This window comes from Malaclemys terrapin, chromosome 25 (genome assembly GCF_027887155.1).
Source record: "Malaclemys terrapin pileata isolate rMalTer1 chromosome 25, rMalTer1.hap1, whole genome shotgun sequence".
Lineage (NCBI taxonomy): Eukaryota > Metazoa > Chordata > Testudines > Emydidae > Malaclemys > Malaclemys terrapin.
This window is the reverse complement of record NC_071529.1, coordinates 12364875-12392086: the sequence shown is the minus strand read 5'-3', so window position 1 is coordinate 12392086 and position 27212 is coordinate 12364875. Positions and strand designations below refer to the sequence as shown.

General features: G+C 56.4%; 1 protein-coding gene across 1 annotated transcript in view; it reads left to right on the top strand.

Moving 5' to 3' along the window:
• The first annotated feature begins 813 nt into the window (after positions 1-813).
• Positions 814-27212, top strand: part of SRCIN1 (SRC kinase signaling inhibitor 1) — a 186465-nt gene continuing 160066 nt past the window's right edge. Inside the window, exon 1 of the mRNA XM_054014405.1 lies at positions 814-876. The gene's annotated coding sequence lies outside the window, so the exon portion shown is untranslated. The remainder of the gene's footprint in view (positions 877-27212) is intronic.

The following is a 27212-nucleotide window of genomic DNA, read 5'->3' as shown; positions in this document are numbered from 1 at the left end:
AATGGGGGGAGGGGGTGGGGGGGGAGGTGCAGGGGCGGACTCAAGTGCTGCCACAGTAGAAATAATTAGTAACTCATCCATAGATCTCTTGTTGCTCTCAGTTGGGCTCTGCCCCAGAGGTGGCTGCATTTCAGTGGGATGAATCTCTTTTGCGGGGTTTGTTGTGAGGCTCTATTAATTAATGCCCGAAAAGTACTTTGAGACCCTTAGATTAAAGGCACCATAAAAAGAGCTAAGTTTGACAATGAACTGGCTGGTTCGTGTCTCACCGCCACTCTCTGAGGTCATTGGAATTGCTCAGCTGTGTGTCACATGCCCTATACAGCTGAGGGCGAGTCGCCTTTAGCTTAGGTGTCGGGGGCTTGTGCTCTTCGAGCAGGAGGATCTGGAGTCTGTCCCCACGGTGACCACGAAATTCTGTATTCGAGAGGGTCAGCGGCTGTAAAAGTGGCAGGAATCCCTCTCTGGCCTTGGTAACCTAGCACCCCAGACAGCCCGGGCCGCGAAAGCTGAGCCCTCGCTTTCTCTCGATGTATTGATCCCTTGTTTCCTCTATGGTTTGACTTGTCCTAAAATGTGCTTTTGCAGCACCCTGCCCCCTCCTTTGCGTTCTCACACGTGAGCCGCCCACCCCCGCTCCCCAGTCGGGCAGCTCCTCTTTCATTTGTGCTCTCTCCAGTTTTCCCAGGGCTGTTACCTGATACGTGTAGCGGCTCCACCCTGTACAGAACAGCGAACACTGTCCGCCCCCAGTTTACCTGGCTCCTAAAATTACAGGTGCTGGATGCCGAGACCACAGCTGCTCCTTCGGCCCTGCCTCCTGCCACCGATCCCGGGAGCAGCCTAGAACTGGGTCAATCCTCGACCTCACAGCTGGTGAGTAAATCGCTGGCTTATTAGGGTCTGGTTCAGAACAAAAGGGGGTGGGAAGAGGAAGCGTTGAGATGAATGCAGGCAGCCAGAAATGACTGGGGGTCCCTATGTTGGCTGGAAGGTGAAGTTGATGGTACTTGGTGGGTTGTGGGGGATGGAAAGGTGAAACCACCAGTACCTGTGTCGGCTGGCAAGTGAAGCCGAGGGTACCTGTGTTATGGGCAGGCTCGGGGGTGGGGGGAGAGGAGGGGAAGGACTCCCTAAGAAAAATGGGAAAAGTTTTGAGTCCATTTTTCTCTTCTGTTTGTTTGAAGGGAAGCTGGTCCCAGTTCTCCCCAGCAGGGGTGATGGTGGCCCACCTTTTGGTCCCACAGTTTGATTTAAAATGAAAAAGCTGCCTGGGTGGGGGCGGGCTGTTGTGGAGAAGGGGGAAGTCCACTTAGCTGCCTGCGCTGGGAAAGGCAGCACAACTGAGGGAAGCTCTTAAGAGCTGCTCATTGGCCAGCTCTCACCTTCCATCCATTTTTTCCATCCTCTCCTCCCTCGATTCATCTCTCCTTCCTCTCCTCTCCTGTGAGACAGGCTTCCAAACCAGCTGTGCAAAGGGTCCTTTCTTGGTACTTCCCTTTCTGCTGACAGCAGAGCCTTTCCCATCCTCTGGAGTGTTGCCACACCATAGAATTTTAGCACAGTATTTGCTTTCTTAAAGCCCCAGCTCCAGGAGTCATGTGCTATGTGAGAATCTCAGCTTAAAATTTTTTTTTTTTAAAGAAAGTTTCTAGCCATCATAGCAGCAGAAAAAGCGTGGCAATGTGACACCTGAAGGCTCAAAAATTAGGCAAATTATTAATTGTCTTTAAAAAACATGACTTTTTTTTTTTAATCTTGCAATTGGGGCCTGACTCCTGAGTTTTGAGCATTTAGTGGTGCAATACTGCACCTCAGCCATCTGGCTTGGAAAATGGGAAGTCCCCTTGTAATTCCTAGCTGTCTCTGCCAGAAAAAGCCTGACACCATGGTATCATGGCGCTTGTGTTGTTGCTGGTCCGTTCCGTACCAATCGGTGCATCAAGTCAGTCCAGTGTTTTCATCAGCAGTCACTTCACTCAAACATGTTTTTAATGGCTTTTTGAAGAGAGAAGATTGCCTCGTGGTATCCTGTGCATAAGGTTATTGGAAGGAGACCAGCGTGGCTCCATAACCTCTCTGCTGATGAGGATAAAGTGCTTGTTTAATACACTTTAGCTTTCAAATATTTCTACTTAATGCGTGTTTGAAATGACTTGAGCTCAGAAAGGAATATGGAACTTCACCGCTTCTCTTGGATTTGCTACGTTTAAAGCGCCAGCCTTTTTTGATGTTGAAGAGTCTTGGAACTTTCAGCGGGCCTTTCTCCTCTGCACCATGGAAGGTGGCCCTGTCACATCTCGAGGGCTCAGGGCTGAGGTTTTTTTTGGTGGAAGCCACCAGTAACTATGCTGGGGTCTCGTATGCAGACTCTAAGAGAAGCCATGTCCACCACCTCCAAGAATCCTGGATGGTGCCGGCTGTCATGAGGCAGTGTGAACAGAGCAATAAAAGGTTGTTACAAGGAGGAGGGAGAAGAATTGTTCTTCTTAACCTCTGAGGATAGGACAAGAAGCAATGGACTTAAATTGCAGCAAGGGAGGTTTAGGTTGGACATTAGGAAAAACTTCCTAACTGTCAGGGTGATTAAGCACTGGAATAAATTGCCTGGGGAGGTTGTGGAATCTCCATCATTGGGGATTTTTAAGAGCAGGTTAGACAAACACCTGTCAGTGATGGTCTAGATAATATTTAGTCCTTCAATGAGTGCAGGGGACTGGATTGTATAACCTCTCGAGGTCCCTTCCAATCCTATGATTTAATGGATTATGACTCAGGAGACCTGGATTCTATTCCTGTCCCTGCCACTGCCTGTTGTGTGACTGGGCAAGTCACTTCCCCTCTCTGTCCCTCAGTCTTCCCATCTGTAAAATGGGGATAATGGTACTGCCGTCCTTTTATGAAGTACATTGCGATCTACTGATGGGAAAAAATGCTATAGAAGTGCTAGGGGTGTTGTTATTGGTTGCTGTCTGGGTACAGGGGTATTACAGAAGGTTCAGTGAATAATATTCTTTAGTTTCTTGGTGACATAGGGTGACTGTAACAGTTCTGAGTGTTACTGAATGAGCATTTCATCTTAAGGTACCTGCATTACCTTCCCATGCGACCCTGATTAATATCACTGATGACATGAGTGTAGCAGAGCCGTTTATTCATCGAGATTTGTCTGTAACCTGACCCACTATATATCTTAACAAAGTTTTGACAAGGTCTGTGTTTGGGACCGGGGAGGGGCTGTGTCGGGACTTAGAGGCATCAGCTCAGCTATGTGGGGAAGTTATTACAACACCCGTTAGACTTAGCCCCGACTCTCACCAGCATTTCCAGCTGCTTGATTTTATGGATGCCCCGACCATGCCAAAATGCCTCTAAACCCTCGTAGATGGACCTGGGGTTTGAGTTGCTGATGAGGGAGTCGTTTTTGGCCAGGCTTGTAAATTTCTCCCTGATTGTCTGTGAAATGCAAAACCTCCCTGGGAAAGCCGGCCACAGGCTGGGTTTGCTGCGTGTTTGCCTTGTGTTCCATCAGGGTATGACGCATCTCGTGGGACCCCTCTCCCTAGTGCCCCCAGAGGCTGGGAGTCTGCCCTTTGCAGTGTGACTGCCCCAAAGGGTGCTCCCGGCCCCACCGACATTCAGAGATGCCCACTCAGACTCGGCCCCTAGCACAGCCAGCTAACACCAGGCCATGGCTGCCTTCTGCACACTCGGCACGGGGGCTGGCAAAGGCATTTCAAGCCTCCCGGAGAATCCTGGCCTGGAGATTTAGTAGCCAACGGTGTGAACTTCTTGGCCAGGATCGTGCAATGTTGGCAAGAGAGGCTTCTGCAGTCGGAAGCTTTGCTCGGGGCTCCGTATATGCCACCCAGGCCCCTCTCATCCCAGGCAGCCTCTGTGGGATTTGGGGAATCTCAGATCTTCCCAAGTTTTCTTTTTTTAGGGGGTGGGTGGGGTCAGAACTTGCAATTAAATGATAGATTTTTAAGGCCTGACGGGACCATTAATTCATCTAGTCTGAGCTCCAGTACAGCCCAGGCCAGGGAATCTCACCCACTTACGCCAGGGTTCAGCCCGTTCACGTATATTCCAAATCTGTGGGTTGCTCTTCAGTTTCAGCAGCAACTCGGGGCTGTCTTTTCTGTTTTTCCACCTCTTCCTTTTTTCACTCCCCCCCCCCCCACCTGCAAACACCCCCCTGCCCTGTGGTGCTGAAACTCGGCGTCCCTTGCTGCCTTGTAATAACCCGTCTCATGGGGACGGGGAGCAATTGCAGGTTAACGAAGCTGGCATGGGAGCGAAGGAGAGAGCCTCCCAGCCATGGCGGAGTAGGAAACGCGGGCCCGTAGCTATAGGGCCATTGTCCCATTAAGATAACAGGTGCCCATGCCTGAGCCGTCTATGTTTCCTCCTGAGGACAGCTTCCCCCCTCCTCCCCGACAGCCAAAGCCCACAGCACTCAGGAGTGGGGCATTTCTCTGTCAGGACTCGCACATCAGCTCAATCAAGATGCACTTCAGTGGAGCTGGAAAAGGCTTCAGCCCCTCAGAGGTTCTCCTAATGGAGCCAGAGATTTCACTCTCTCTGTGCCCGCTGGGCACTCACTCTCCTGACTGAGCAGCTAATACATCCCCATCGCGGGAAGAGTCCTCCAGCCGGGGGAGCGCAGGGGCTCCTCTCAGGCATGCACGGGAGCTGGTCCGTAGCTGGGAGCCCGTCCGTAAGCACTGGCTGGCACAGGGAAAGCGGCTCTTGTTTAAGCAGGTAAGGATGTGGGTACTCAGACAGCTTTCCCCCTCTCGCTCTCCCTTGTGACAAGCGCTGGCTGGGTGGGAGCCCCTGGCTCCTGCAATCTCAGCGGCATCTGTCTAGCAGCATTGGCTGTTGGGACGCTCCCAGCTCAGCAGGGGTCGCTATGGAGGATGGTGGCATGGGGAGACAATCTCTGCTACCCCAGCCCTGCCCTGGCGTGGAGGGCTGTCTAGCAGGGTCACCGGAGTGATTATTTAATGTTCTTGTGCTCTCGGAGGTGGTCTTTCATTGATTTCCTTTTGGAGAGGCAATGTGACCCAGTGGATAAGGTGCTGGAGTGGGAATCAGCAGAGCTGGGTTCTCCCCTGGCTCTGGGGCAAGTCACTTCACTGGTTTTTTCCACCCCTCTCCCACGCTTTATCTGTCTCCAGTGCGTCATTTGTAAGGCATGTGGGGCTAGGACTCAAGCATTTTTTATTTTTTACCTGCATAACGGATGCGGCAAGCCTAGAGGCGCCGGAGCTCAGCCCTGGCCCAAATTAAGCACTGTCTGTCTCATCTCTTTCGATCGTAATCTCTTTAGGGGCAGGGGTGTGTCTCGCAAGGCACAACACCTGCCACCATGCTGCCCCAATCTCATTTGGGGGTTCTAGGTGTGACTGTAATGCTCTGGATAATTATTATTTATATCCATTCCCATCTCCCCCAGAGGGGGGGCATTCATGGTGGCTTATGCAGGCAGTGTGCAATGGCCAGATGATGGACAGGCCATCTCTGAAACATAACTGACAGCTGTCAATACTATCCGGGGAAGCGATCAACAAAAGGAACTTTGCTGATGTGGTTTCTACCCCCATCTTTTGCTGAGATTGTTCCCGATGGACCTTTAGAGTTAAATCGGTAGCTGCTCCTATGACAGGCTGGCGAGAGATTCTGACCATATGCCCCCCCATGGAGAACAAATGAGATTTCGTTGTACCCGCAGGTATGCAGGGTAAGTGTGAAGGCTGTGTCAGGAGCCCATGTATGCAGGGGACATCCTATGCTGGCTAAGAAGAAAGTGGCCCATTATTAACAGTTTGCAACTCTTGCAGTGTGGGAGAGCCGGGCGGTGGGATATTTATCAATGTCTCAGACATGGCCTGGCCTCCTGGGTCCTGCTGCCTCTGCCGGAACCAGCGGTAATTACACGCTGCCCTTATTATCATAATATCCTCCTGGCATTTAGACTAGACACCTATCTCGGAATAAAATGTAGGGGCCTTTAAGCGAGAGGGACAGATCTCCCAGCACATTAATCTATCATGAGCTAATGTGCTTCTCCCGTTCGATCCTTTGTACATCGCCGAGCTGAGCGCGCACACACGCACGCGCTCCCACTCTCACGCGCACCCCCTCTTGCACTCCAGCCTGCGGTCTCCCATGGTTGGCTGGGCCTGAGCCACTGGGAGAAAGAAAGAAAAAGAAAAAGACCAGAAAGCGAGCGAGCGAGGAAAGCCCGGGCGATAATGGGAAATACACCCTCTCAAGGCATGTCACTCTCACTATGTGCACCCATTCTTAAGTAGCAGGTATTTTTTTTTATTTGTGTGTTGGTTTTTTTTTTCTTCCCCTCCTCCCTCCAACTGCTGGTACGGTGCGGTGATGCTGTGGGGAACTGGTGCTGTTGATGCCGGAGTGGTTGGCTTTGAAGCTGAACAGAGGAAGATCAGGTGGGGGGTGGGGGAATCTTGGTTTTAAAAGGGGGGTTAAGCCCCCTCCATGCAGTGACAAGGTAGGACTCTCCGGCTACCCCCTCACCTGGGGGGAATGGCTGCAGATGTGGGGGGACTGGGCTACCAGGGGATGCTGGCTGTCAGATGAAGGCAGCAAGGGGTGCTAATCTGGTGCTGGTTTTCAGTGTTGTGCTGTTGTCAGGGCTGCCTGGCTCCGGGGATAAAGTATCTATAGAACCTGCTGTCCTAGAAACCTTGCCAGAACGAGGAGTTGGTTTTGGTTTTTTGTTTTTTGTTTGGGGGGTGGGGGGGAAGGAAGGACGTGTGCTTTTCTCTCTCTTGCCTTACAGCAACGTGATTTAAGTGCTGTGCTGTTTGCTGGGTTCTGAATTTTCCTTTCTTTTCCTGGGCTGGCGGTGATGCCGTCTGCTTCATTAAATAACAGAGACAGATGGGGTGCGGGAGGGTGGGGGCTGGCTGGTTAATACCTGGTTTCTTGGCTTTTTCTGAGGGGGTGGTGGTGATCAAAGGCAGTGTGCAGAGAAGGCAATCCGGCTGCAGGTCGCCCGGGTGAGTTATTTTAAGTGTCCTTTAAGGAGGTGGAAAAATATGGCACATCACAGGCTTTGGGGGGAGGAGGGAAACTTAAAATAACTCAAGCCGCTCGCCCCCTTCGCCGCCGTGAGTCGCAGTCGCTTTGCTCCTGGCGTGTGTGCAGAATAGGAAAAGGCACATTGTTCCTGGCGCTGGGTTGTGTGCGAGTCGGGGCGGTGTCGAGGCAGGGGTGTTCTTCACAAAGGGGTGTGTGTGTGTGTGTGTGTGTGTGTGTGGGCACACAAACTTCACCAGCAGGTTCCCAAGTGTTGCCACACCAGCCCCAGATTGGTGCAGTCGGGCTTGCCGGCTGTGTGCGGGTTTGGTTGGAACCCCCAGCTCTCCTCCCTGGTGCTGGGGTGGGGGGGAGGCAGCAGGAGGCAGTAGGGGAAGAGAAGATGGATTTCAAGCTGGAAATAGGTGAGGGACATGTTGGTTGGTAGGGCCCCCATTCTTTTCTCTCTCTGCTTGGGCTTTAGCTCTGGTGTGTCTCTGTCGCGCTCTCTCTGGGCAGGTTCCCAGGCAGGCAGTGTTTTCTTTCTTTTGTTCCCTGCTCTTTTCCCCCGGTTGTGATAGACGGACCGTGCTCGATCTCTGATGGAAATTCTGTCAGCCCGGACCTCTGCCTCTGAGGCCTCACGGCTCACTCCGCCAGCAAGCAAGCAACCCCTCCGTGGTGGGGTGCAGGCAGGGAGGCGTTGCCCTCCTCCCCTCAGAAAACAGGCTGCCATAGTCTGAGGTGGGGCAGGGTTCATGAGATTCCCTAAAAAGGGGGGGGGATAAGCAGCAATTGCAGACCCCCCTGAGTGAGACCACTTACCGGGGCATCATTTAGGGTCAGAGCTGGGAGAATATTCTGCCCTCCAATTGGGATTGTCCCTCTGCCCCTAAACTGGAGCTGCCCTTTCGGGAAAGCAGCACGCTGCCGAGGTGTATTTATACCAGGCATGCAGATCATAGATGCTCTCGTTTGCCCTTATCGGCCCCCTGCTCTCCCAAGCCCGCTGCGTTAACATGGGCCCAAGAGCGCAGCGCCCTGAGAGGCTGGAGCCCAACATCCCAAAGCAGACCCACCTTGCCTGGAGGATGTGGAAGTGCCAGTGTCACACCGACAGACCCCAGTCGGCGGCAGGCGGGATCGAACCTGGCACTTCTGGAGCTAAATGCCCGAGTCTCTACTGCATGGGCTAAAAGCCACGTGGCTCTTAGCTAAGGCTGTAGCAGACTCCTTAATCTCAAAGTGGTCTCGGTGCCACTAGAGGGGATGAACACCACACCCAGGAGGTGTGTGGGTTACCCCCGTGCCACGGCTGGCTGGCCCCGGGTGGTTCTCCCGGCCCCGGCTCGTGTTCTTTCCTCCTCCTCCTCAAAGATTACTGTCCTCGTTGTTATTTCCCCCAAACTGTCCCTGGAGCTCCCAGCCTTCAAAGACCTTTGGAAATGTTTCTGTACTTACTTCCTGACAAGCCCCGGATTCCCCGGGGAACTAGCTTGCGGACTGCAACCTGCATGGGAAGCTAGTCCCCAGCCCCGCCCCTTCTGCTCAAGGCCCCACCCCTTCCATGCCCCCAACCCCAGCCCAGAGGCCCCACCACCACAGCTGCCGGCCCCCACCCCAGGCTAGTGTCCCCAGCCTATGGTACCCACTTATGGGGAGGAGAAGGGGGCTGGTGGCTATAGGTGCCGGCTAGCGGCTTTGTGTAGGGGGGGGTCTTATTCACTGTCCAGCCAGGAGTTAGAGACAGAGGCTCCTCCCTCCTGCTCTAGGATTGGGAGGGGGTCATGTCTGTTCATTCAGCCCTGGGTGCCCCCTAATGCGGCTCCACCCCGGGGCCTTTAAAAGTCTGCTTTTACCCTAGTTCGCAGAGCCACTGTCAGCAATGGGCACCCCTGAGCTGGTGCGGCTGAGGCCAACTGTGTAACTCTGTGGCTTTGAGAGGCAGGATGGTGGTGTGGTTAAGGCCCTGGACTGGGTGCCAGGAAATCAGGGTTTAATCCTCAGCTCTGCCACTGACTCCCTGTGTGACCTGGTAAAGTCACTTAATCTCGCTGTGCCTCACTTGCCCCATCTGTAAAATGGGGGATAATAATCCTTCCTTCTCGCCCAGGCTGTCTAGTTAGACTGTCAGCTCTTTGGAGCAGGGGCTGTCTCATGTGGGGCATCGATGGTGGTTGGAGGCCTCTGGAGTGACTCTGATACAAAGAACAGTGGTAGTAAGTTGCCCCATCTGCACTAGTGGTTGTTTCCTCCATGCCAGTTCCTGGGCTCGTTGCTGACGGCTCCTGTCAGTTTCCTAGTGTCGCAAGGGGTCCTGGAGTCAATAGCTTGAGCTGCAGCGAGACGGTAGTTTGGCTTTTTGTTCCTTCAGTCCTGGGTTTACCTGACTGCGTTCCACTAGCAAAGCCCCAGCCGTGGCAGGGTCCCCCGGCTCCTGGAGTGAAAGGGCCATTCCCTTGCCCAGGGTCACGTCTCTCCAGTAACGGGTTATCTTGTCCTGAGGAACAGAACCTCAGGGGGATGCCATGCGCGGCTGCCACAGCCGCCGAGGTAGCTTATTAGCATCAGATGTTTAGCAGACCCTTTGGAGCTAGCCTTGGTACCAGGCATCTGAGTGACTCCACTGTATCAAAGAGCCCCATTGTAACCCAGCTCGTGTGGGGAATGCAGACGGCTCCCTCTGCCTTTTGTGGGGGTAGGGGGGGTATAAAGCCTCAGCAACCCAGCATTTAATGATAGAAACCGATTCTTCTTTGCTGTACATCGATCTGTCCTGTGCAGTCGTTGTCAGAGAGCGCACAGCTGCTTCCCACCCTCCCCCCAGTGAAACGACCTCCCAGCATGCACACGCTAGCCTCTGCGCTGCCAATCGCAGTCAAGGATGGGGAGGGGAGCGGGCCAACCTCCTGTGCAGCTAGGGGGGTTGGGGTGGGGGGGGAAGAGGATTCCCTTTTAGGCCCAGAGGAGGAGGCAGGTGGGAGATGGAAATAGGCCTCCCCAGAGTGTTGAATGGATAGATGAGCTTCATTGTGTGTGTGTGTGTGTGTGTGTGTGTGTGAGAGAGAGAGAGAGAGAGGGAAATGAAAGGTGGCCGTACTGGAGAGTAGAAAGTGGGGTGTGTCTGGGATGATGGGGAGCGTGGAAGGGGGGGTGCGTTTGGGACGGGGAGTGCTGCAAAGTGGCTAGGCTGCATAGGTGTGCGCACGGTAGCAGATAAGGTTGTGCAGACCCCCCTGAGTGAGACCGCCCTGTACCGTTCCCATTCAGTGTTGTGCTGACAGACCCGTGGACAGCCTCCCTCACCCGGGCCCCACCAAGCAGCATCCATCCAGGAGAACGTGTCCTCCCCTCGCTTGTTTTTGACAGTCTCCTCTGACTCCCAAAAGTAGAAATTGCCTCTCTCTCACATCCTCATGTCCCCACCGCTGCCCCCTTTGCAGCCGCTGCCTGCACACCCTGCCAGTCGCCCCCAGGCGCTGGCTGTGACCGTGAGATGGGCCTGTCCTGCAGGGCTCTTCGCTGGCAGGATCACAGGGCTTGGGTGAGTGAGCAGGCCTTCGCCACAGGCCCTTCTGCCTGGCTGTCTCTTTAATCTCTCAGGGAGGGGAGGACAGCCTTTGTCGGCTTGACGTCTCCCTTCGATAGGCCGGGCCTGTTCCCTGCTATTTCACAAAGCCGATCTTCTTCCCTGATTTTTGAAGGACTCTCGCCTCGCCGGGCCCCATAGGGGGATGCCCTTAAATGGGATGTAGCTGAGATGTTGGACTGTAATCAAAGCAGTCGGAGGAGAGCCGAGACTCATCCCCTTGGGGGTTTGGATCAGGGGAGGCGAAGGGGGGCTCTGCCTGCACCCTAGGGTGTTGGAACTGTGGCTGGGTGGGAGCTGAGTTGCCTAGTCTCATTGTGGGTTGGGAAGTTCAGTTTGATCCTTCTTGGGTTCTTATTCTGTTGGGGGGGGAGCACAGCAGGGGGAAGGAGCCAAACGTGTGGGGAGGGAAATGCCCTCCGTGTGGTCTATAGACTGCTTCTGTTTGTGCCAGCTGAGTTCCTTTATCCCTGCTGTGTGGCATGGTTTGCACTTCAGCTGGAAACCTGTTTGACAATTACTATAAAGCCATCACATCACCCTGGGGCTGGGGGAGGTGGGAAACACACCATTTCAAAGTGCAGGGAGCTGGAGGGTAAAGGCTGATATAAATGAACTTTGCAAGCCCTTTGGAGAGGGCCGTAACCCCCTGCTGTCTGTAAGGTTTACCTCTCCCCGTGACCATCTACTTCACTGCATTCAGGTTCTTGTATTGTGCCCATCAGCTGGGTCTCTGACCATGTTAAGCTATGGGACTAGCACGTCACACATGGGGTTGGTTCTTTCTCCTTTCTTCCCTGCTTGCAACAGCCCTTTTTGGGAAGTGGCAGAGCATGGGCCTGGCCTCACCCCGTTGAGAGCTCTGGGCGTGTTGATAGTCTGGGTCAAGCCATGTTGTGTGTGGGGCTGAAGAAACGAATCCTGAACGTGGTTCGACTCCGCCTCTGCACAGCGAGAGAGACCCCCACCCACAGCCACCCTTATGCTGTGAGCTGGTGCCCCAGGCAGATTTCCTCCTGCAGCTGGACTGCACTTTTGAACGCTTCCTCAGGGCAGGCGCTGTGTTGGCAGGGGTGGGAGGCCATCTGACCGCTCCCTGTCCTGTCCTGACAGCGCTAGCACAAGAAGGAGAGACCGTGCCTGGGAACAGGGTGAGCCTTTTTCCCGGGCTCTGTCCGGTTTGGAGTGGGGATGGTATTGTACCAGGTTCCGAGGCTGCTGGGGTTTACTCCAGTGATCTACCGCATGTGCTCTCCTAAGGGGGAAGCTCATGTCTCCTCGCCCAGAACTGGCCACCTCTGCTAGGGAGAGGGGAACATGTGGGCTTTCTCGCATCCCACCGCCCCCCCTCCAAAAGCCTAACCCACAGGGCCAGCTATCCCCCCCCCCCATGTTCTACCCAGACCAGGAGCAGCAGCTGTCCCCATAGCTGGTGCTCGCTCGCTTCGATTCCTCATGCCACCCTGCTAAGATGACCATATTTCCCGAAGGGAAAACAGGAATCCCCAGCTGCTTGCCCGAGGCTGTTGGTGGCCATTAGACCTCTGCGGGGCCCCCGCGTGAGGCTGGGGCTGGTTGCTGCAACCCTGCCGGCCCCCGCATGCTGGAATGCTGCCCCCCCTCCTGCCAGCCCTGTCCCCACCCCGCATGGGGTTGGCATCTCCGCTCCCCCGCTCCCCGTGTTCTTCTGCACCTCACTTTTTTGACAAAAATGGGTATGTGTCCCATTTGCTCAAGTCAACTGATCAAAAGCGGGACAAATGCCCATTGTTGCGTGCTCCCCCTCCCCCCAAAAAAAGTCAGGACAGGGCTTAAAACAGAGACTGTCCTGGCCCAAATGGGATGTATGGTCACCCTGGATATCCCAAGAGGATACCTTCTCCCCGCAGGTGTGAAGACCCAGGGGGCTGGAAGAGAGAGGGTGTGTGTGTGTGTGTGTGTGTGTGTGTGTACGTGTGTGTGTGCGCGCATGTGTGCGCGTGTGCGCGCTCATTAAAATCCTCCCCCAGCCACTCGCCTACTGGCAGGGCTACGGCTGCAGGTGGAATGATGCTCAATGAGACACTCAGCGAAGGAGTTTAAATGCTTGTTTAAAAAAAAATTACTCATTTGCTTCCATGGGGGGGGGAAATAATGAAATTTTGCTGTCAGCTGTTTTTATTTTATTTTGTTCTCCTCCTGCTGTACGAGTTCCACTCTCCAAACACATGCAGATGAAGGGCTTCTTAATTTCGTTTCAAACAGACGGGCTGCTGGGGCGGGGGTGGGGAGGAAGAGGAGGGAGTGGAAAAAACCAACTTGTGTGTTTTGGGTGGCTTTTTTGTTTGGTTGGTTTTTTTTTCATGCCGTAATGGTCTGATGACATGAGGGAGGGTTGCAAAGGAGATGATGCAAATGACTTCCACTGCATCTCCTAGCTTCAGCCCTGACAATCCAGTAGCTGCCCCCTGCCACCCAACCAAGGGTGAATGTCACCGAGCAACTGGGCATGAAAAGGGGCAGGGTGGGGTGGGGGAATCCTTCCTTTGCTTCTGCCATGGCTCCACTCCCAGCCCGGGACCCTATGCTCCCGCTGTCAAGGAGTGTAAAATCACGGTCAAGTCTTGTATGGGAGACCTTCTTGGAAAACCCATGAGAACCGTGGCCCTCTCTCTTGCTAAAGTACTTCTCTGGGCCCCTCATCGCTGTCATGTCAGAGCCCCTCACAGTCTGTAGTGTATTTCTGTGCTATCTCCCCCATTTTACAGATGGGGAACTGAGGCACAGAGACTCAGGCCAGACCTACCTGCGCAGGCTTCAATTTAGTTAGCATGGGTAAAAGTAGTGGTGAAGAAGCAGTGGCACGGCCTGCCTGGAGCCCTGGGCCCATACGTGCGTTCCCAGCCCCCACTGCCACGTCTTCCCTGCTGTTTTTAGCCACGTTAGCTGGGTTAAAGCTAGTGTGGCTAGTCCTCGCTGAGCCGCAGCAGAGACGTACGCTCGGGGACTTGCCCAAGGCGACGCAGGACGTCTGTGGCAGAGCAGGGAGCTGACTGCAGGGCCAAGTGCCAGGCTCCCATCCCGACCGCGGGGCCATCCATTCGCTCCTCAGTCAGTCCTGAGCCCAACGTCCCAGCAGGGGGCTGGGGAGGTCACTGGGCTAGCAGAGACACTGTAAAAGAGGCTCTGATTAATACCATGTTTGAATCTCCCATGGCCCTTAACGCCCTGATTCCAAGGGGAATTCGTAGGCTCCGTTACGGCTCCTTTCCTGTTCTCAAACGTCACGGTAGTGATGCTGGTAGATGTGCACCATCTAAGCTGGAGGGCGGGAGCTGCAGCGGGGTTGTGGCTGAGTCTTGGTCACTTGAAATTTCCTCCTTGTGGTTTTATTCTAGGGGTCCTTAGAGCACCCAGCAAGAAGAACAAAGCTCCCCCCGAAAATCCCCTAGCCTAGCTGTCATGGTGCTTCTGCCCCCTGTTGCCTCAGGAGCTCAGCGCCTCGAATATATTTATCCCTATAATGCCCCTGTGGGGTTATCCCCATTGTACAGCTCACCAGCTGAGGCAGTGAGATACTAAGTGACGTGCACAAGGGCCCACAGGGAATCTGTGCCAGGGGAAGAAATCGAACCCACGTCCCTGGCTAACCAGTGGACCATCCTCCCAAGCCTAGGATATGATCCAGCCATGTAATGTGGACTCCTGTCTTCTCTGGAGGGAATTGACTCCTAAGTTGGGGGGGGGGGGGCTATTCCTGGTGTTAGGGTCCTCCCCACCTTTGCAGAGCTGGCTCTATGCCCCCGCAGGAGCCGCCAGCCCTGGAGGTGTTTCCAGGGCGCAGGAAGGGGTCAGGGCAAGGACCTTCCCACACCCTCGCTGTTCCCAGCTGCCGGAAGAGCCCCTGGGGCCTTGGCAGCTCGGACACGAGTTAGGGCAGCCCTCAGAGCTGCTGCAGTCTACGTTAGGGCCCCAGTGCAGCTACACCACGGGAACGCAGGCACTTGTGGCAGCGACAGAGGGGTTTTCTGTCCCCCCGTTCGAGGGGCGAGGCGCAGCTGCCATTCTTCCATCCACCTGGTGGTGTCTACACCGGGGCTTAACGGCATGAATGTTCTGCAGCCCTGAGCGACGTTTGAGATGTAAACCAGGCCTGAGCCAGTCTAACGGGGTCTGCAGCTCTTTCTCCTGCTTTCCCTGGGGCGGGAGCTGGATTGGCAGCGTGACAGGGGAACCCTGAGCTGGGAGGAGACCCCATGCAAGAGGCTGCTGTGAAAGTAATCCAGCTCCCCTTCGCCTGGTGCCCTAGCTCAGAGCCTCAGCAGACAGCCCAGCGGCAGGTGTGGTGGGATGTCTCCTGTGTTCATAACCACACACAAACAGCTGCTACATTTGTTCGGGAGTTGCCCCCGCTGGAGAGGGCAGAGGAATGGGGCTGGGGGGTTCTTCTAGGTAGCCAGGATGGCTTTGGTGGGGATCAGGAGAAGCAGCGGGGTGGGAGCGAGTTTGCCAGCGTGAATGAGGCTGGAGCAGCTCTGGCTGGCAGAAGCTGCTGCGTGTAACCTGTGGAATAGTGTTTTCCCTTGCTACGGACGCCCTCTTCGACCTCTTCTCCGGCTGAGCCTGCAGACGGTAACTTGGGCTGATGTCGTCAGATCTCCACCGTCCCCAAGTTTATATATTTCAATTACATCCCATTGAAAGCCTCCCTGTTTTAATTGGCTTCCGCCCTACAACCTGTCTATTGGCTCAGGTCCAGGATCCACCTTTCTTTTCCTTTGAGTTTTCACGTCCCTTCCACGGGCTGTGGCATCCGTATCCTGCTCCGGATCTGACCCGGCCCGGGACTTGTATCCTCTAAAGCCACTGTCCCCTCTTGCTACTGTTCTATCAAAACATGGCCTCTCTGTCCCCTAGCCCATTTAAAACCAGAGCGGACAAAGTGCCCTCGGGTAGAGTCCTGGCATGGATGCAGGGGGGATCTCAGAAGTCATCAAAATCTGATCCCGGGTGTTCTTGCTATTGTTCTCATTTAATGACCTATTCATTGGGGGAAGGTGAGGGCGGGTGTGGGGGGGACCCTAAAGCCCCAGTCCACGGTCACAGGGTAAGTCAGAGGCAGAGCTGGGAACCGGAGTGGGATGTGGGAGAGGGCTCAATTCCCAGCCCTGCCACAGCTCTCCAGTGTGACCCTGCGTGAGTCACTTAGGGCCATATTTTCAATAGCGCCAAAGTGATTTAGGAGCATAAGTCCCCTGGGCTTCCAGTGAGATTTAGGCACTTTTGAAAATATTACTTGTGGTCTCTCCATAAAATGGGGATAATAATACCTCCTTGGTATGTCTTCTCTCTTCAGATTGTGTGCTCTTCAGGGCAGGGTCTCTCTCTCTGTGTACGTACAGCACCTAGCACGGTGAGGTCTTGATCTTAAGGTACATCTACACAGATGGCGGCGTGTAGAGTACAGATACTGCATGCCAAGCTAACACAGGTGTGTATATGGTTGTGTAGACGGTGAGGCACAGCATAGGCAGGCAGACTAGAGTGTTGTACGCTACTGAACCCCCAGGGTCTCTCTCAGACATGGCTCTCTGCACGCCCAAGCAGCACCTCCTATGTCTATGCTGCTGTTTTTAGCCATGTAGTGTCCCCACTGCTTCCCTGGTGCCAGAACTACTCCCCACCACAGGGAAAGGCTCCGGCAGGGAGGGAGGAAGTGGGGAAAGGCTCTGGCAGGGATGGAGGAAGTGGGGAAAGGCTCCGGCAGGGAGGGAGGAAGTGGGGAAAGGCTCTGGCAGGGATGGAGGAAGTGGGGAAAGGCTCTGGCAGGGAGGGAGGAAGTGGGGAAAGGCTCTGGCAGGGAGGGAGGAAGTGGGGGAAGAAGTGGGGAAAGGCTCCGGCAGGGAGAGAAGGGTCGGGCAGGGAGGACGGAAGTGGGGGAAGAAGTGGGGAAAGGCTCCGGCAGGGAGGGAAGGGTCTGGCAGGGAGGACGGAAGTGGGGAAAGGCTTCAGCGGGGAGGGAGGAAGGGGGGAAAGTCTCCAGCAGGGAGGGAGGAAGTGGGGAAAGGCTCCGGCAGGGAGAGAAGGGTCTGGCAGGGAGGAAGGAAGTGGGGAAAGGCTCCGGCAGGGAGGGAGGGAGGAAGTGGGGAAAGTCTCCGGCAGGGAGGGAGGAAGTGGGGAAAGGCTCCGGCAGGGAGAGAAGGGTCGGGCAGGGAGGACGGAAGTGGGGGAAGAAGTGGGGAAAGGCTCCGGCAGGGAGGGAAGGGTCTGGCAGGGAGGACGGAAGTGGGGAAAGGCTTCAGCGGGGAGGGAGGAAGGGGGGAAAGTCTCCAGCAGGGAGGGAGGAAGTGGGGAAAGGCTCCGGCAGGGAGAGAAGGGTCTGGCAGGGAGGGAGGAAGGGGGGAAAGTCTCCAGCAGGGAGGGAGGAAGTGGGGAAAGGCTCCGGCAGGGAGAGAAGGGTCTGGCAGGGAGGAAGGAAGTGGGGAAAGGCTCCGGCAGGGAGGGAGGAAGGAAGTGAGGAAAGGCTCCGGCAGGGAGGGAGTAAGTGGGGAAAGGCTCCGGCAGGGAGGGAGGGAGGAAGTGGGGAAAGGCTCCGGCAGGGAGAGAAGGGTCGGGCAGGGAGGACGGAAGTGGGGGAAGAAGTGGGGAAAGGCTCCGGCAGGGAGGGAAGGGTCTGGCAGGGAGGACGGAAGTGGGGAAAGGCTTCAGCGGGGAGGGAGGAAGGGGGGAAAGTCTCCAGCGGGGAGGGAGGAAGGGGGGAAAGTCTCCAGCAGGGAGGGAGGAAGTGGGGAAAGGCTCCGGCAGGGAGGGAGGAAGTGGGGAAAGGCTCCGGCAGGGAGGGAGGGAGGAAGTGGGGAAAGGCTCCGGTGGAGAGGGCGGAAGGGGGGAAAGGCTCTGGGAGCGAGGGAAGGCTCTGGCAGGGAGGGAAGGGTCTGGCAGGGAGGGAGGGAGGAAGTGGGGAAACGCTCCGGCAGGGAGGGAGGGAGGAAGTGGGGAAAGGCTCCGGCGGGGAGGGAGGAAGGGGGGAAAGGCTCCGGTGGAGAGGGCGGAAGGGGGGAAAGGCTCTGGGAGCGAGGGAAGGCTCTGGCAGGGAGGGAGGAAGGAAGTGGGGAAAGGCTCCGGTGGAGAGGGCGGAAGGGGGGAAAGGCTCTGGGAGCGAGGGAAGGCTCTGGCAGGGAGGGAGGAAGGAAGTGGGGAAAGGCTCCGGTGGAGAGGGCGGAAGGGGGGAAAGGCTCTGGGAGCGAGGGAAGGCTCTGGCAGGGAGGGAAGGCTCTGGCAGGGAGGGAGGAAGGAAGTGGGGAAAGGCTCCGGTGGAGAGGGCGGAAGGGGGGAAAGGCTCTGGGAGCGAGGGAAGGCTCTGGGAGCGAGGGAAGGCTCTGGGAGCGAGGAAAGGCTCTGGCAGGGAGGGAGGAAGGAAGTGGGGAAAGGCTCCGGCAGGGAGGGAGGAAGGAAGTGGGGAAAGGCTCCGGTGGAGAGGGTGGAAGGGGGGAAAGGCTCTGGGAGCGAGGGAAGGCTCTGGCAGGGAGGGAGGAAGGAAGTGGGGAAAGGCTCCGGTGGAGAGGGCGGAAGGGGGGAAAGGCTCTGGCAGGGAGGGAGGAAGGAAGTGGGGAAAGGCTCCGGTGGAGAGGGCGGAAGGGGGGAAAGGCTCTGGCAGGGAGGGAAGGCTCTGGCAGGGAGGGAAGGCTCTGGCAGGGAGGGAAGGGTCTGGCGGGGAGGAAGGAAGTGGGGAAAGGCTCCGGTGGAGAGGGCGGAAGGGGGGAAAGGCTCTGGCAGGGAGGGAAGGCTCTGGCAGGGAGGGAAGGCTCTGGCAGGGAGGGAGGAAGGAAGTGGGGAAAGGCTCCGGCAGGGAGGGAGGAAGTGGGGAAAGGCTCTGGCGGGGAGGGAAGGGTCTGGCGGGGAGGAAGGAAGTGGGGAAAGGCTCCGGTGGACAGGGCGGAAGGGGGGAAAGGCTCTGGGAGCGAGGGAAGGCTCTGGCAGGGAGGGAGGAAGGAAGTGGGGAAAGGCTCCGGTGGAGAGGGCGGAAGGGGGGAAAGGCTCTGGCAGGGAGGGAGGAAGGAAGTGGGGAAAGGCTCCGGCAGGGAGGAAGGAAGTGGGGAAAGGCTCTGGCGGGGAGGGAAGGGTCTGGCGGGGAGGAAGGAAGTGGGGAAAGGCTCCGGCAGGGAGGGAGGAAGGAAGTGGGGAAAGGCTCTGGCAGGGAGGGAGGAAGGAAGTGGGGAAAGGCTCCGGTGGAGAGGGCGGAAGGGGGGAAAGGCTCTGGCAGGGAGGGAGGAAGGAAGTGGGGAAAGGCTCCGGTGGAGAGGGCGGAAGGGGGGAAAGGCTCTGGGAGCGAGGGAAGGCTCTGGCAGGGAGGGAAGGCTCTGGCAGGGAGGGAAGGGTCTGGCGGGGAGGAAGGAAGTGGGGAAAGGCTCCGGTGGAGAGGGCGGAAGGGGGGAAAGGCTCTGGCAGGGAGGGAAGGCTCTGGCAGGGAGGGAAGGCTCTGGCAGGGAGGGAGGGAGGAAGTGGGGAAAGGCTCCGGCAGGGAGGGAGGAAGTGGGGAAAGGCTCTGGCAGGGAGGGAAGGCTCTGGCAGGGAGGGAGGAAGGAAGTGGGGAAAGGCTCCGGCAGGGAGGGAGGAAGTGGGGAAAGGCTCTGGCGGGGAGGGAAGGGTCTGGCGGGGAGGAAGGAAGTGGGGAAAGGCTCCGGTGGAGAGGGCGGAAGGGGGGAAAGGCTCTGGGAGCGAGGGAAGGCTCTGGCAGGGAGGGAGGAAGGAAGTGGGGAAAGGCTCCGGTGGAGAGGGCGGAAGGGGGGAAAGGCTCTGGCAGGGAGGGAGGAAGGAAGTGGGGAAAGGCTCCGGCAGGGAGGAAGGAAGTGGGGAAAGGCTCCGGTGGAGAGGGCGGAAGGGGGGAAAGGCTCTGGGAGCGAGGGAAGGGTCTGGCAGGGAGGGAGGAAGGAAGTGGGGAAAGGCTCCGGTGGAGAGGGCGGAAGGGGGGAAAGGCTCTGGCAGGGAGGAAAGGCTCCGGCAGGGAGGAAGGAAGTGGGGAAAGGCTCCGGCAGGGAGGGAGGAAGGAAGTGGGGAAAGGCTCTGGCAGGGAGGGAGGAAGGAAGTGGGGAAAGGCTCCGGTGGAGAGGGCGGAAGGGGGGAAAGGCTCTGGGAGCGAGGAAAGGCTCTGGGAGCGAGGAAAGGCTCCGGCAGGGAGGAAGGAAGTGGGGAAAGGCTCTGGGAGCGAGGAAAGGCTCTGGCAGGGAGGGAGGAAGGAAGTGGGGAAAGGCTCCGGCAGGGAGGGAGGAAGGAAGTGGGGAAAGGCTCCGGCAGGGAGGGAGGAAGGAAGTGGGGAAAGGCTCTGGCAGGGAGGGAAGGCTCCGGCAGGGAGGAAGGAAGTGGGGAAAGGCTCCGGCAGCAGACAAAGACCTTTCACTGTGGCATGTCGCTACATGTGTAATGCCTGTACTCCGCACGCTGCCCTACGTGTAGACATAGCCTTAGTCAGGACCTCTAGGCAGGCACTACAGAATTTCGAGTCCCCTGCTCTCATCTAGTGGAGAGCTGGGCCCCCCAGCCATTTCCTAACCTTGCGGCAGGGCAGGAGTAGAGCCGCTCTCTGCCCACCCGCCTCCCGGCCCCCCATTCCCCGCTGTCTCCGCAGGCTGTAAGCCGGGCTGAGTGACACAGTAATAGGGGGCGAAACAACCACCTGTCAGTTGACTTTCTTTCCGTGGCTGCCATTACGTTTGGCAAGGGCAGAATGGGAGATGAATCAACTGTCCCTTCCCCTGTTATTTGGAGCAGTGCTGTCACGGCACTCGGGGCTTTTAATTTGCCCGAGCAGCTTTATGTTAACGAGCCAGGCTCGCGCTCAAAATAAAAGTCATTTTAGATCTTCATGCATGGAAAAATCCAGCACTTTCCTCCTGCTATTATTAGAGTCCAATCTCCGGGGAGGGGTGGGAGGGTGAGATGCGAGGGCTCGGATGAAGCATCTGACCCCAATGCAGAAGGCAGGCCGGCCCTGAGTGTGTTTGTCTAGACCCACGGTGTGACGCCAGGATCTCTGCAGCACCAGGTGCTGAAAGCCACCCACATGGAAAGCCAACGTTTGGAAGTGACCATTGAAGTCTGGCCCTTCAGTACAGCCACATGGGGGGCTGAGCGTGTTGGAGGTGACTGTGTCACCTAGAGGGTTGGTTAGGTTAGACCTAGATTCTCTTCCTGCCACTGACTTTTAGGCAAGTCACTCAACCTTTCTGTGCCTCAGTTTACCCATCTGTAAAACAGGGAGGATGGCGTCTAATTCCCAGCGGGGTGTGTGCATGAGTTTATAAAGCACTTTGAGATCCTAAAATAAAAGACCCCATGGAAGCTCAAAGCACAGTGTTCTCATGAAACGGGAAGGTGGATGCATGACCGGCAAGGCGCAGCTCGGAGGAAATCCCCTTTCAGCGGCAAACCGACTGGCCCCAGTCTAATGCTAGATCTAATGCTCCCTTCTAGCCTTGAACTCTGACACTGAACTCTGGGCCATTGCTAAGCACCGTGCTCGGCCTTTGAATGTTTCCTGTTACGTCTTTGCTGGTTGTTTTCCGGGAAGGAGAGAAACCAGCTGACTGTGTGCGAAGCGCTGCTCCCCCTGCGATCAGTGTCTCTTCTTGGCAAGAGAGGCAGGTGGCTGGGGAATGCCGACTTCTCCAAGGAAAACCGTCCATGTCGGTTGCTGTGGGGATGTTAACCGGCTGGAAGAAGAGGGGATGGCTAGTTTCGATTCTGCAGGCAAAACTCCCCATTGACCTTCAGGGAGACCTTTGCCATCCCCAACTCCACACCGTGCCGCCGATATCTGGGTCCGGGAGAACTGAGAGTGGTTCTCCACCCCACCCGTCACCAATAGGGATGGCTGCTCCTGTTCTGTGTGCAGCATTTCCTCTCCCCAGGAAGCAGAGCTCTCCAGGGCACGACCACAGCCTGCTGGCCCAGAGAATGAGGTGCTGGGATTAGGAATCTAGCCAAGAGCTCCCACGGGGCGGTGCTGGTTAATGCTGCGAGGACAGCCCAGCATTGTAAGTCCGGGACATGGTGATTGCACCAGTGTTTTCCTTTGGTCTGAATCTGGTTTCCACAGCACAGCACCCTGAAGAGAGGAGACGGTTCCTCAGGCTGCCCGGCCTGTTAGGAGAAAAGGAAAAGCTGGGATCATTTGGACATCTCTTGCCTAATCAACTCCCTGGCACTGCAGGGGCCTCACGTGTCGGTGGCACCGTGAGGCATGTCGAGAATGCAGCGGGGAGGCGCGATTCTCAGCACAGGTAGCCGGAGAGTAGAACTAGCAGTAGAACTGCCTGTGGCACACAACAGTTTAGTCTCCTGGGAGCTGGAATGCTTCAGTCAAAGTCACTGGGTTTCAGATGCGGGGGATCTGGCTGAAAGGTAATGGCCTGTGATGTACAGGTCAGACTAGATCTAATGCTCCCTTCTAGCCTTGAACTCTGACACTGTGAAATGATGTCCTAGGAAGTGCTGTGGGAGTGGGACAGACTGAGGTAGAGAACCAGGCTGGTCTTGCCATGAAGGCACCGTGCTGGAGCTTGGAAGATCTGGGTTCAGTTTCTGGCCCTTCTATCAACTCTCTCTGTGACCTTGGGCCAGTCACTTAATGCTTCTGTGCCTTGATTTTTCTTATTTGTGTAGTGGGGATGTAAACGGGTCCCACCTGGGGGGAGCCCCCGGACACGCCCAGTTATAAACACTGGGTGGAACCCCCTCAGGGCCTCATCTCTCGTCCTTGCAGGTGGGCTCTGTCCTTTCTAGGCCTTCTTATATTTCTTTACGAGGGGAGAACCAAAAAGGAAACCAACGTTCCAATGCGACCGAGAATAAACTCTTCCCGGGGCTGGCTCCAAAGGAAAACAAAAGGCCAGCGCCACCCCTTGAATTCAGGAGGGGCCTACGTAGCGGATTTACAGGAGTCCTTCTGGCCGGGTCGCCAAATCCAGCTCTCCCTATCAGGCGGACCCTGGGAGTTCACTGCACTCCTTGGAGGGCTGGGGTGGGGGGTCAGGCATGGGAGCTCCTCCTGCTGTTTCAGGAGCCAGTCCAGCCACTTCTGGCTCCGGATGTCCTCCCCCGCCATTGACGGCAGCTTCCTCCTTTCTAAAGGCCTCTTCCCTGCCATGCCTGATTGCATAGCGCAGCATGGATGCGGTAACACGGCTGGAGACCCAGGTCCAGTGATTGTAAACCCAGGTTCATAGTACACTGTGGATGCTCAAACACGGGCATGAAACACCAAGTCCACAAGCCCCCCCGGCTTGGTTGTCTTAGACTTGAAACTCTTCAGGGTGGGGACTGTCTCTCACTCTGTACGTACAGTCCCCCCTGCAGTGAGGTCCTGATCTTCGGGCGTCTACATTTAAAATGCTACAGCTGCAGCGCTTCAGTGTGGACACTGCCTACTCCGACGGGAGGAGTTTTGTTGGCATAGGTAATTCACCTCCCCATTGACCTGGCGGTGTGAACATCGGGTGTTAGGTCTGTCACCCCCCCAAGAGGCCTAGCTCTACCGATGTAAAATCCTAGTGTAGACAGGTCTTAGTGGGTGCTATTGTATTATATATAAATGAAGAGTTGCCTGTCTTGCTTTGGCGTCGTGTCTAAGGAACCTTGATTCTCCGGCTGATTCTGCTCTGGGGTGGGGCATAGAAGGGCCCGATTCTGCCCCTCTTCACCCTCCCTCCCCCCATGGAGTGCTGGGAAGAAGTGCAGCGGAAGATCAGATTCGATTCCCCCTCCTCTTCCTGTGTCACTGTGACAATGCGGTTCTGGCGGAACCCAACTGAGAGTGCCAACTCAGGACAAATTGCTCAAATAGGGCAGCTACAGCCCCAAGGCCGGGGTTTTTCCACCTCTAAGGCAAACCAAACCAGCCAGACTAAGACTTCGGTCTCACCCCACTGGCTAACCGCAAGTCTCACAAGCAATCTCCTAAGACACTCCAGTTTCCCAGTATTACCACCAGTGCCACACGTTATGGGGACAAATGGTTATAAAACCAATACCCCAGTAAAAGAAAAAGGTTCTCCTGATCCCAAAGGACCAAGCCCCAGACCCAGGTCAATATATAAGTTAGACCTTACCCACAAATCACGCTACTGCCAATCCTTTAGAATCTAAAATCTAAAGGTTTATTCATAAAAGGAAAAAGATAGAGATGAGAGTTAGAATTGGTTAAATGGAATCAATTACATACAGTAATGGCACAGTTCTTGGTTCAGGCTTGCAGCAGCGATGGAATAAACTGCAGGTTCAAATCAAGTCTCTGGAATACATCCCCCGCTGGGATGGGTCATTCAGTCCTTTGTTCAGAGCTTCAGTTTGTAGCAAAGTCCCTCCAGAGGTAAGAAGCAGGATTGAAGACAAGATGGAGATCAGGCATCAGCCTTATATAGTCTCTTCCAGGTGTAAGGTCACCTCTTTGTTCTTACTGTGGAAAGTTACAGCAAAATCGAGTCTGGAGTCACATGGGCCAGTCCCTGCATACTTTGCTGAGGTACAAGGCGTATCTGCCTTCTCTCAATGGGTCCATTGTATAGCTGATGGTCCTTAATGGTCCATCAAGCAGGCTAGGCAGAGCTAATCTCAGCTTGTCTGGGATGTCCCCCAGAAGCATAGCATAAGTTTGCCATACAGACAGTATAGAGCCAATATTCATAACTTCGACTACAAAACTGATACATACATATAGACAGCATAATCATAACCAGTAAACCATAACCTTGTCCTAGACACCCCATTTGACCCCCTTTATACAAGATTTGGGTGCCACTACAGGACCTTGGTTGCAACAATGATCTATATGGTCCCAGTTTATGTCAATAACGTCACAGTCACTGAACAGCAAACGCTGGTTCCTGGCCATCCACCGGGCAGGCCCGTCTCCTCTTGTCCCCTGCACGCGCCGGTCGCCTGCAGCGGTGTCCGCGGAGGGTTTCAGACGGCGGGACCCTTGCCAAGGCACCACTGGGGCGATTAGGACCGTTTTGCTTTCTGGCATTCCCTGTCTGTTTTCATCTTCGCCTTCAATTCAGACATCTCCCCCCCTGAGCAGCCCCAGCCCCAGCCCCCGGAGACCTCCTGTTTGTGGCATCGCAGCAGGGAGGGAGAGTGTGTGCAATGCAGGCGACCTCAGTCCGCAAGGCCAGCGTGCAGGGGAGGGCAGGCCAGGAGGGAAGAGCCTCCAGTGAGGCAGAACCAGCTTGGATGAGTCAGCAATGCGGGGAGGGGGCGTCAGCATGGAGCAGGAAATGGAGCAGGACTGCAGTCGGAGCAGCAAGAGAGAGCCAGGGGGCTGCGGACGGTGTCCGTCTCCCTGCACGTATCGGTCAAAGCCCCCCCTGCTAGCAGACGCCCAGAGACCTTGGCGCTGCCCCGTGGTGTGAGGTGGCTGCATCGCGCTGTAATCACGAGGGGAGGCGGGTGCAAGGGGGGTTAAGCGTCGCCCTGAGCTCTCGTGGGTGTGCCGACGTTGCATTGCAAACCCAGGTCTGTGGGTCCCGGGCTCGCAGACTCGGTGTTTCCGAGCCTGGGGTGGAGCGTCCCCGCCGCGTGATGGACCTGGGTGTCCAGCTGCTGGACTCGGCTCTCTCAGCTGGGCTGATCACGGCCCTCCTGACTCGGGTCTGCGTCGGCAGCTTGACTCCTGTCCCCCAAGGGCTAGGATCGGCCAGGCCGGGGCAGGATCCCGTAAAGGCGGAGGACTGGACTCTGCGAGGAGCTTGATCTGCAGCCAGCCTCGGTTTGGAGAGAGGGGGAGGAATTAACTGCTACTGTGCAGTGAGACTGGGGCTGTGTGTGTGTGTGTGTGTGTGTGTGTGTGGGGGGAAATCAGAGAAGCTTCACCTGGAATTTGGCCTGGGCCATCCCCTGGTCCCCATGAGACCTGTGGGGCCGCGCTGCTGGGATTGTCCCTGTTCAAACCCAGGGCTGGAAATGCTTTAGATGAGGAGGGGGGAATAATACCTGGAGTTTGTAGGGGCTGATTGTTCGCATGAAGATCCCCCCGCCCCCAACACCCCCATGCTCTAGTCCTATGGCAAACGCTGGGAGCGGGGCTGACACACCAGGGCAGGTCACAGCCACAGTCTGGGTTTTTGATGGCCCCAGGAGCTTACGTCCCTCGCCAAGGAAGCACTGAGCCCCAGGGTGGAGCTCGGGTGATTAGCCCCCCCCCCCCCCAGCCGAGCCGCAGCGTCCACACCCCGGCTCCAGGTCCGCTTGCACAAGTCTGGCTCCCGGTGGCCGGGTAGACAATAGCTGGTGGAGAGTTCTCCTAGAGCTGCCCTCCCCCGGCCAGTCCCGGCGTAGGGGGTACACCGGGCACGAGAGGGGATATACAGAGCTCGTGCTGCTGTGACACTATGAACAGCATAATGGCCAACAAGGGTCAGGCTAGAGACTCTTGCCTATATGCTCGGGGTATTACTGATCACCATATTTGGGGTCGGGAAGGAATTTTCCTCCAGGGTAGATTGGCTGAGCCTCTGGAGGTTTTTCGCCTTCCTCCGCAGCATGGGGCAGGGATCACTAGCAGGAGGGTCTCAGCCGATTGAAGTCACTAAAACACAGGATTGGGGACTTCAACGGTAGAGTCCAGGGAAGGGTCTTGCGGCCTGCAGCATGCAGGGGGTCAGACCAGATGATCATAATGGTCCCTTCTGACCTTAATGTCTATGAGTCTATGAGTCTATGAGACATGGCCCTGAGGCGCTCCCGGCTCTGCTCTAATTTGCCCCAGGGGTTATTGCAGCATCCGGAGCAGTCTCCGCTCCCTTGGCCCTCAAGCCCCCTTTCTCCCCCCCTGCCCTGGGCTCAGTATCAGACCTAGGAAAGATTCTGTGGGGCGGGGAGGGGTCACCGAGACTTTAGAAAGGGGCCCCCCCAAATCCTAGGGCTCAGCAGGAGACTGGGGAGGTGCAAGTTCCCGGTCCCGCTGGTGCCTGGTTCTCCCACTGCAAACTCTCTTCCTTGCTCTCGGCCTTTGGCGCTCCCGGTCGTTTATATTCCGCTCCATCCCCTAGCCCAGCGCAGCCGCGTGAATCCTGCCACTGCTGCTGACCCTCTAATGTGAAGCGCGCTTTGCTTTATAGCTCCGGTGCTGCTTCCCAGCTACCCTTTGATTTAAAGAACGGGGGGCGGGAGGGGGAGGGGGCGCGCCCCCGCTTGTGCAAAGGCCCATCTGAGCACCGAGCCGTGCGAAATAGCCCTGCCACGGTCGTAAAGCCGAGGAGCAGAGCGAGAGACCCACGCTCGTGAGCGCAGGAGGCGGCACTCGCAGCGCCTCAGGACTGAGGGAATCTGTCTCATTTTGGGGAAATTAATGATTCCAACATAATTTGAAAAGCATTATATGGCTCATTAAAAACACATTGCCCAGACCAAACAGAGCGGCTGCCGGCTCCCGGGCCTGTCAGCCTGCTTCCCAGCCCTGCCTCCCTGCGCCAGGCAGGGGCATCCCCCACAACCTGCTAGATGGGGGCGGGATGGTGGGGTTGGGGGCTCTCTGCCCTCAGATGAGCCAGGTGGGTTCCTGGTTGGATCCCCACAAGGGCAGCCCGTGCCCGCT